Source organism: Otolemur garnettii, unplaced genomic scaffold (assembly GCF_000181295.1).
Source record: "Otolemur garnettii isolate 467f Iridium unplaced genomic scaffold, OtoGar3 scaffold00012, whole genome shotgun sequence".
NCBI lineage: Eukaryota > Metazoa > Chordata > Mammalia > Primates > Galagidae > Otolemur > Otolemur garnettii.
Genome location: NW_003852407.1, coordinates 24177977 through 24186460, shown reverse-complemented (window position 1 = coordinate 24186460; position 8484 = coordinate 24177977).

The window sequence follows — 8484 nt, the reverse complement described above, 5'->3', positions numbered from 1 at the left end:
TTTTTTTTTTTTTTTTTTTAAGATAGAGTCTGACTATTTTGCCCTCAGTAGAGGGCCATGGCGTCACAACTCACAGCAACCTCAAACTCTTGGACTCAAGTGATTCTCTTGCCTCAGCCGCCCCAATAGCTGGGACTACAGGCGCCTGGCACAACACCTGCCTGTTTTTTTTGTTGCAGTTGTCACTGTTGGCTAGCTGGCCCAGGCCAGGTTTGAACCCACCAACCAGCCTGGGGGTATGTGGCTGGCGCCATAACCATTGTGCTACAGGCACCGAGCTAAGGATCCTCAGCAATTTTTAAGAGTTGAGAAGATGTTCTGAGATCAAATTTAGAGAACTGCTCCTCTCTAACTCTAACTCTTTCCTAGCTTGAGTTTTTGCTACACATAGAAGCAACTCCATGGTCTAGTCACCAGACTGGTTTTTTATATGTCAAAAGCCTAGATGGGAGGAGCTAAAAGAACTTTTAATAGTCTATTCTTGTGTCGGAAGAAAGTGACTTTCAAAACTCTTGCAGAAACTCCTTCTTGACAGCCCAAAGCTGAGTGTTGTCTCTGTATTTCTCTTTCTCTTTGTGTTTCTTCTTTCTGGGACAACAGCTCTAACCCTAGCCCCCCACTTCCATCCCCAACTAGGCAGACTTACAGACGGGTCAGGTCCACAGAAATGCAAGAAGCTTAACTGTGTTTCCAAAATGTTATCCCTGCACATGCACCTATTTTAAAACACACTTGCAATATTTTAAAATGGGAATCTTACTGTGTGTATGCACAATCTTTTTTTTTTTTTCTTTGCAGTTTTTGGCCAGGGCTGGGTTTGAACCCACCACCTCTGGCATATGGGACCGGCACTGACCTATACTCAAAATCTTATTTGTCCTATTCATCAGGACACATTCCTCTACAGTGCAATCTGGAGGTGTTGTAGATTATTCTTCAGTAAGACTCGGCCCAGTTCCTTTGTTGTGTCTCCTGCCATCAGCAAGGTTTACAAGGATTAGGTAACTCGTTTGACAATACAGGCAGATGAGGGTGGAAGGGGGGGCATGTATTAGACATCTGTTGCGGAGGAGCAATGTGATAGGTACAGTAGTGGCCTGAAATAAAGCAGAGACTTTGGGATTGAGAAGGGAGGGACGTGATAGTACATTAGGGTGGACAGCTGAATGAAAGGAAAGAGAAAGATATACCTTCCCATGCATTTTCCTAGCAGAGGGACTGAGGGCCTCTGGTAAATCCAGGCAGCAACATTCAGAACATCTTCCATTCTTTTAAAGAAGTGCATCTTTCATTCTTTTTTATTGGAAATAGTATTTTAATTACTGTTTACCATAAAATGTAGAGTTTAAATGTAAATATCTTCATTTGTATTTACACATGGCTTCTTTTCACAAAGGATTTGAAGGCAACTATAATCACAAGTGAAAATAACAGTATAATGGCAATAATATTAATAACAATTGCAGTCGGTAACCAAATTGGCAACACAGAGCTTTATCCTGCAATTTAAAACCTTATAGCTATCCTCCAGAAAAATAAAAAATAAAAATAAATCACAAAAGACTTGATTTTCCTCTGCATTTTCAGTGTAAAGATAATTATACTTAATCTAGGTTTCTTGTGCCAAAAGTTTACAGTCTTAATTTTTTTAATAAAAATTTTATAAAATCTGTGCCTGTTACGGTTGCTGGCAATGTCAGAAACAGATAACTCAAAATACGCATTTATTTGTAATAAAATATTTTCATAATTCTTCTTCTTTTTTTTTTTTTTTTGGCCAGGGCTGGGTTTGAACCTGCCACCTCTGGCATATGGAGCCAGCACCCTACTCCTTTAAGCCATAGGCATGGCCCTTCCTAATTATTCTTAATGATAATATTTCAATAATCTAAAACTGACTTTAATTTAAAAATCTTTGTTTTCCAGAAAAAAATAACTTTAGCTTTAAAATATTTAAAAATATTTCTTTACTTTTAGCTGTATAATTACTTTCTATGTAAGTTGATGTAAAGAACATTGGTAATGATCCTTAGTTTGTTATAAAATGTTAATTACTCAAAAAGTCAACTTGTAAATTTATTGTTTCATTCATTCATTCTTCAAATGTTCAATGATTTGATTCCTAGTTATAGTTCATGTTCTGGTCTAAATATTTCCATACAAAGAAGGACTTCATCAAACAAATGCCATCAGTATAACCTAAGTCTTTGTACCCTCAATGACTCCCGAACAATAAAACACACACACATACACACACACAATATTTCCATCCCAAAGTGATAATATTTTTCCTTCACTAAGTCATTCATTGAACCATATAACTGTTATCATTATAACTTTAAACAAGCTATCTTAGATGAATTAAGAAAAAAGAAAGAAAAGATTTTATTTTATTTTTTCCTTCTCCAGTGCCTTCCCTTTCTTTACCAATATCCATGTTTCTGGGTGTATCATTTTATTTCTGCCTGGAGGAATTCTTTTGTAGTAACATTTCTTGCAGGGCAAGTCTGCTGGTGATTAATTGCTTATATTTTTATGTTTCTCTTTTACTTTTGAAGAATAATTTCACTGGATATAAAATTCTAAGTTTGGTGATTTTTTTTGTTTGTTTTTTTTTTGTTTTTGTTTTTTACCATTTTAACTATTCTACTCTGTTCTTTTCCTGTGTGGTTTCTGATAAATCCAGTAAAATTCTTTTCTTTGATCCTCTATAGGTTAGGTACTTTTCTTTCTCCCTCTGATTTCTTCCAAGATTTTCTCTTTGTCTTTGGTTTTCTGACGTTGTATATGATCCAATATGCCTCAGTGTATGGTTTTTGTTGCTGTTTCTGTGTTTTTGCTATTCATCTTGCTTGGTATTCTCTGAACTTCCTGGATCTGTGGAGTCATATCTGTCATTAATTTTGGAATGTTCTTAACCATCATTTCTTCAAATATTTCTTTTGCTACATTCTTCCTTTATTTTCCCTATGATATTCCAATTACATGTATTTTATGCTTTTTGAAATAGTCCCACATATCTTGGATGTTATTATGTATTTTTTTCTTTCATTCTTGTTAAAGCATATTTATTTGTTTATTTATATTTAATAGATTTTTTAATTTTTTAAAATACATTTTAATGCCCTTAGAGGGTGTGAACATGTTTTGTTACATGGATGAATTAATTGTATAATGCTGAAGGCTTTTAATATACCTGTCATCAGAATAGTGTACATTATACCTAAGAGGTTAGATTTTTTATCATCCATTTTATTTAATACATTATTTGTATTAATCTAATTCTATATCAATCATTTTGGCCTTATTGAGCTGTGACAAATGTAACAATATATATTAGTCTCCCACCAAGACTACAATTCTTTTCATCTTACCAGCCATATTTCTGTCTTTTCTTACACACCTTGGAGTTGGTGAATTTAGAACCCAGACCTGTGACAGCTGTATCTTTATTGCGAATTATATCACTTAGTAAATAATTTACTTTTAAAGAGTTAATGCTTTTTGCATCATTTAATTTTTTAATTTCAAAATATTAAGGGGGTACTAATGCTTTTGTTACATGGGTACCTTTTATAATCCTTAAGTCAAGGTAAGTCAAGGCTGGTAGTGTACACATCACCCAAAGAGTGTTCATTGGAGCTGATAGGTAAGTTTTTACCCCTCCCTTGCTCTCATTTCCCCCTTCTTGATTTTCTATGACCTTTACACCATTTTGTGCCCAGGTGTGCCTATGTGGTTTGTTTTTCCATTCCTGAAATACTTCTCTCCAGTTCCATCCAGGTTGTTGCAAAAGACCCTATTTCATTCCTTTTTATGGCCAAAAGTCCCATTTTGAAAAGATTGGGGGAATATTTACCACATGTGTATATTCAGGGTTTTACACAGTAGTTACATTTTAACATCTACATGTTCTGAGACTTCTGATCCCTTTCACAATACTGTATCCAAAAGTTCTGACATCTTTTTCCATTTTTGTAGGCCACTTTGATAGCCTAACGCAGGTAGTCCTCTTAATGGATAGCTCCCCTCCACAGTGTGATTCAGGGACCCAGGTCCCTCCCATCTCATGTCTCCACCACCCATGTGGCAGGTGGGAGAAGGGAATGGAGGTGGAGGGATACCCCCACTGCTCTAGAGCCTTATCACAGGAATGGCTTATTTCCATTGGATCACTCAGTCACATGCCACATCTAGCTGCAAGGGAAGCTGAAAAATAAAACATAGCCATGTGCCCAGTAAGAAGAGGAAATAAATACATCCTAGGGAGCAGATATACCACTATGTCTCTGAGTCTTTAGCATCTAGTATGTATTTATGGAGCAAGTACTCAATATAAGTTGGATGAAGGAACTGGAAGTCATAGTGGCTTCAATTATGGTTTGAATGGGTCCTCCAAAGTTCATGTGCTGGCAACTTAACTCCCAATACAATGGAGTTGAAAGGTTGGGCCTTTAAGTGGTAAATGAATGAATGCTATTATTGTGGAGTGGGTTATTTATCATGGGAGTAGGTCCTTGATAAAAAGGATGAGTTTGGCCCTTTTGCTCACTCGCTGTCTTGGCCTTCCACCTTCTTCCATGAGATGACATAGCAAGAAGACCCTTGCCATGTGCCAAGGTAGGTACTTTGATGTTGGACTTCCCAGCTCCCAGAACTGTGAGAAATAAATTTCTTTTTCTTTACACATTACCTAGTCTGTGGTATTCTGTTAACAGAAATGCAGGAAGGACTAAGACAGTCACCATTATACCCAGGATTCAAGGAGCCACTGCAATGTACTATTAGATTAGCTCTAGGAGTCCTTGCCAGAACTTGAGTCCCAAGTATCCCATTAAATGTCATTATGCTAATAAGTTGTGCCCTATCCCACATCATGTTTTGCCTTGTCTCCACTTATACAACACACTCAAATTTTGCTCCCATGCATATTTCCTTCATTCCTGGTACTATATATTGGTGATGTTCTATAATAATTTTGGAATGCAAGTGATTTTATCCTAGAACTTTCCCTCTTGAGCTGTGCTTATCTTGTTTATCAACCTGGTCATAAAGAGGAAGGAACCTAAGGAAAACAAACATTGTCTTATAAAGAGCCTACCTCTAGTGTGTTACTGTTTGGTCTCCATGGAATGTAAAGGTTGCTTTTCTCTGGCAAGGGGAATGGGACTGCTTTTCCTATGCTGGACACTGAAGACTCTCAGACTCTTCTATCTAATGGACTTCAATCTCTTCTCATCACTGCCTTGGCCATTGAATGAAGGATCTCTAGGGGCTACGCATCTGGCTCTAATGCCCCACAGCTTGATCCTGGGTCTGGTTTTCCAGAACAATCTGCCCTGCTGTTTCAGGAGGGGAGAGCCCACTTGAAAGCTGTGAAAAGGCTCTCTGGCTTTAACAGTCTACCTTGAGTGAACTCTCTGAACTTGTAGTTTTCTTTTGTTGATGTTTCAAGTGCGGTTAAGAGAAGCCAGCCTACTCTGCAGTTCTCACAGTTACTATTGCCCAGGTGCTGCATATTCCAATGATTCACCTTGTACTTGACCCTCATCTGACTAACCACCGATTGTTAGTAACCACAGCCCTAGGAGCTTGGATGCTACTGCTTGCTAGGGGTTTTCATTATCTCCAAATATTATAGCCCAGCACACTGAGTTAAAGAGTGTCCCCCTCTCCCTGCCAAATTCATGTCCATCCAGAAGCTGAGGCGGTAAGCTGGATCATACTGAATTAGCCTGGGTCCTTCATCCAACAACTGGTGTCCTCATAGGAAGCCTAGGTGGACAGACACAAACAGGGAGGAAGACTAGATGGTGACAGAGGACAAGATTGGAGTGACAGAGTGGCAATCCAAGAAACACAGAGAAGGGGACTGCCAGCCACCGCTGGAAGCTGGGAGATGAGCACAGGATGGATTCTCCATGCCTCCAGGAGGAGCCAATCCTGGGGTTTTCCTGGTTTCAGACTTCTGGCCTCCTGAATGGTGAGGGAATAAATTTCTGTTTTCTGAAGTCATGCTATTTGTGGTACTTTCTCACACCAGCCCCAGGAAACTGATACACCCCAATTCCTCTGAGGCAGGGATGTTTCCCCTCCATCCATTTACATGCTGTGTGTCAATCTCCTGTTTCATGGAGCAGGAGGGAGGGTGAGAGGAGTGGGATGGGGAAGAGAGGATGGCCAACATGGAGGATGTCATATTTAGCCAGTTGCCATCAACTATAGAGCTGTGGGGAAAAACACATTCACAATGTCTCATTACTGTCTATTAAAGAGAAAGGATGGACAACATATCCACATGGTCACATTTCCCTTTGATCAACAATTCACCCATGCAATATTAACTCACCTCCACTCACAGGAGGCCATGCATTTGTACTGGGTTTTCTTGGGGGTCCAACATCTGAACCACGTTGGACCTGTGTGTGGAAATATCATGCAAAGAAGAGAGAGGAGGAAAAATGTACCAGCAGCTCCCTTTCTTGGCCTTCAATCTCCTTCCAGTGCCTGTCACTGCCTAAATACAGTCAGAAGCCAGCTGGATCCAGGGCCTGGGAAACAGGCTACAAGTGCCCTTTGGTGCCCAGCAATGACAGGTGAGGAGTGAATTTGAGAGCCAGCTGGCCAGAGACAGACACAACAGGCATGGTGGTACTGGAAAAGGGTGTAGCTGTGGCATATGAGAATCTGTCCTGGCCATCTCCTGGACAGCCTCGTGGTATAGGTGATGACAGGCTCTGTCTCTATGGCCCACTGAGCAGAGGGGCCAGACTTAGCAGAAAGATCTTTAAGCCCAAAGGACAACTGGGGCTGCTCTGCCTCTTCTCTCAGAGCTTCCCTATGCAAGGTACCAGGGGAAGGCCCATGGAATAGGGGGATCTGAAAATACCCAGATTAAACAATAGAAAGTAGTTACTGTAATTTGTTGTGTATTAATGCATAGTCGTGTATAATGCGTGCCCAAACTTTCAGGAAAATGCCCCTTGAGAAAGTGGCTGGCTCTTGGCTGGGGGAGACATTTCTGGGTAGGGCTACTGCTCCCCTGGCAAGTGTGCAAATCATACCATCCTCCGGTAGCTGCCCACTCTGTGAAGCTGGCCGCTTTCTTCTCCCCTGGAAGCCCTTCCTTCTTTGCATGTCGGGGGTGCAGCTGATATGGCCACACATGTGGCCAGCAGGGAAGCAGCTTCTGAGGCTACTCAGCTTGCAAGGAGCCAGGTAGGTCCCTGGGACTTGCAGGGGTGCTAGTCCCCTCTGTTTGATGGGGACCTGGGCTTCAACCTTCATCCCACACAGTGGTGACCTGCCTTGCCAGCCCTACCATTGCCCCCTCCCCTGTGTGTGATCAGCAGAGGTTGCTCCAGGTGGCTCCACCTGGATCCACCCGGACTGGAGCCCTGTGCACCCAGCATACCCATGCAGGCAGGAAGCTCTCAGAGGTCCACTGGGCCCCCCACTCCTGGGCCATAATACCCACACATGATTCACATTCTTATTTCACCTCAAAAATTTGGGCAAAAAAGAGCACATTATACACAGCAAAACATGGTATGTTTAACAGCTGAGGAGTGGTTATTAAACATAACTACTTAATGTTATTTAATTCTGTTAAACTATTGAATATTGTTATTTCTATTCACCACTAAGTGGGTAAATGGAAAATAAGAAAGTAAGGGCTTGTTTTGTAAACTTCATTAGAGCCTTTGCGTTAGTGAAGGGTTGAGGATTTTTCTGTTTAATGAGAGCCTCATTAAGTTTTGTGGGGAGGGGTCACGGAGGTCAGTCAGATGACGGGTGAAGAAGTGTAGCACAACCACTGCCGGCCAGAGTGTCCAGAGAGCCACAGAGACAGGAATGACACCTTTGCTGCAAACTCCACACCACAAATAAACACAGTTTGTCTGGAGTTGAGTAAGATGGAGCTTTGGGTCCAGATGGTCCGAAGCTCACGACCAGCAGCGTGAATGGACAAAGTTATTCTTAAGCCTCTCCCCTGCTCATTTTGACTTTTGGAAAACTTTCCAAAACCACATCCCTCCCAAGTTAAATTACAGTGCTTTTGGTCAATATGGAGGTCGCCTTTTCATTTTCCCCAGATTTTTCTGCTCCAGAATTAATGCATAATGTTGTCTTGGCTTCTGCTGCCTGCAATCTTTAAGATTCTCTAAGATTTTTAAGACCTCTAAGTCTTTAAGAATTTAGTCTTAAATCAATTCTGGTAGAGTAACTCCTGGGCAGTCCTTTTTCAGTGGAGTATTTGTCAATGGCTTATGAAATAGGAAGTTTAAAACTCAGAGCTCTGTACATTTAGTCAGTCAACATAGTCAACACAGTGCACTGAGTGTCAAGTAAAAAATAAAATACAGGTAGGGCAGCGCTTGTGGCAAAAGGAGTAGGGTGCTAGCCCCATAGGCCGGAGGTGGTGGGTTCAAACCCAGCCCCAGTCAAAAACTGCAGAAAAGGCTCGGCGCCTATAGCTCAACC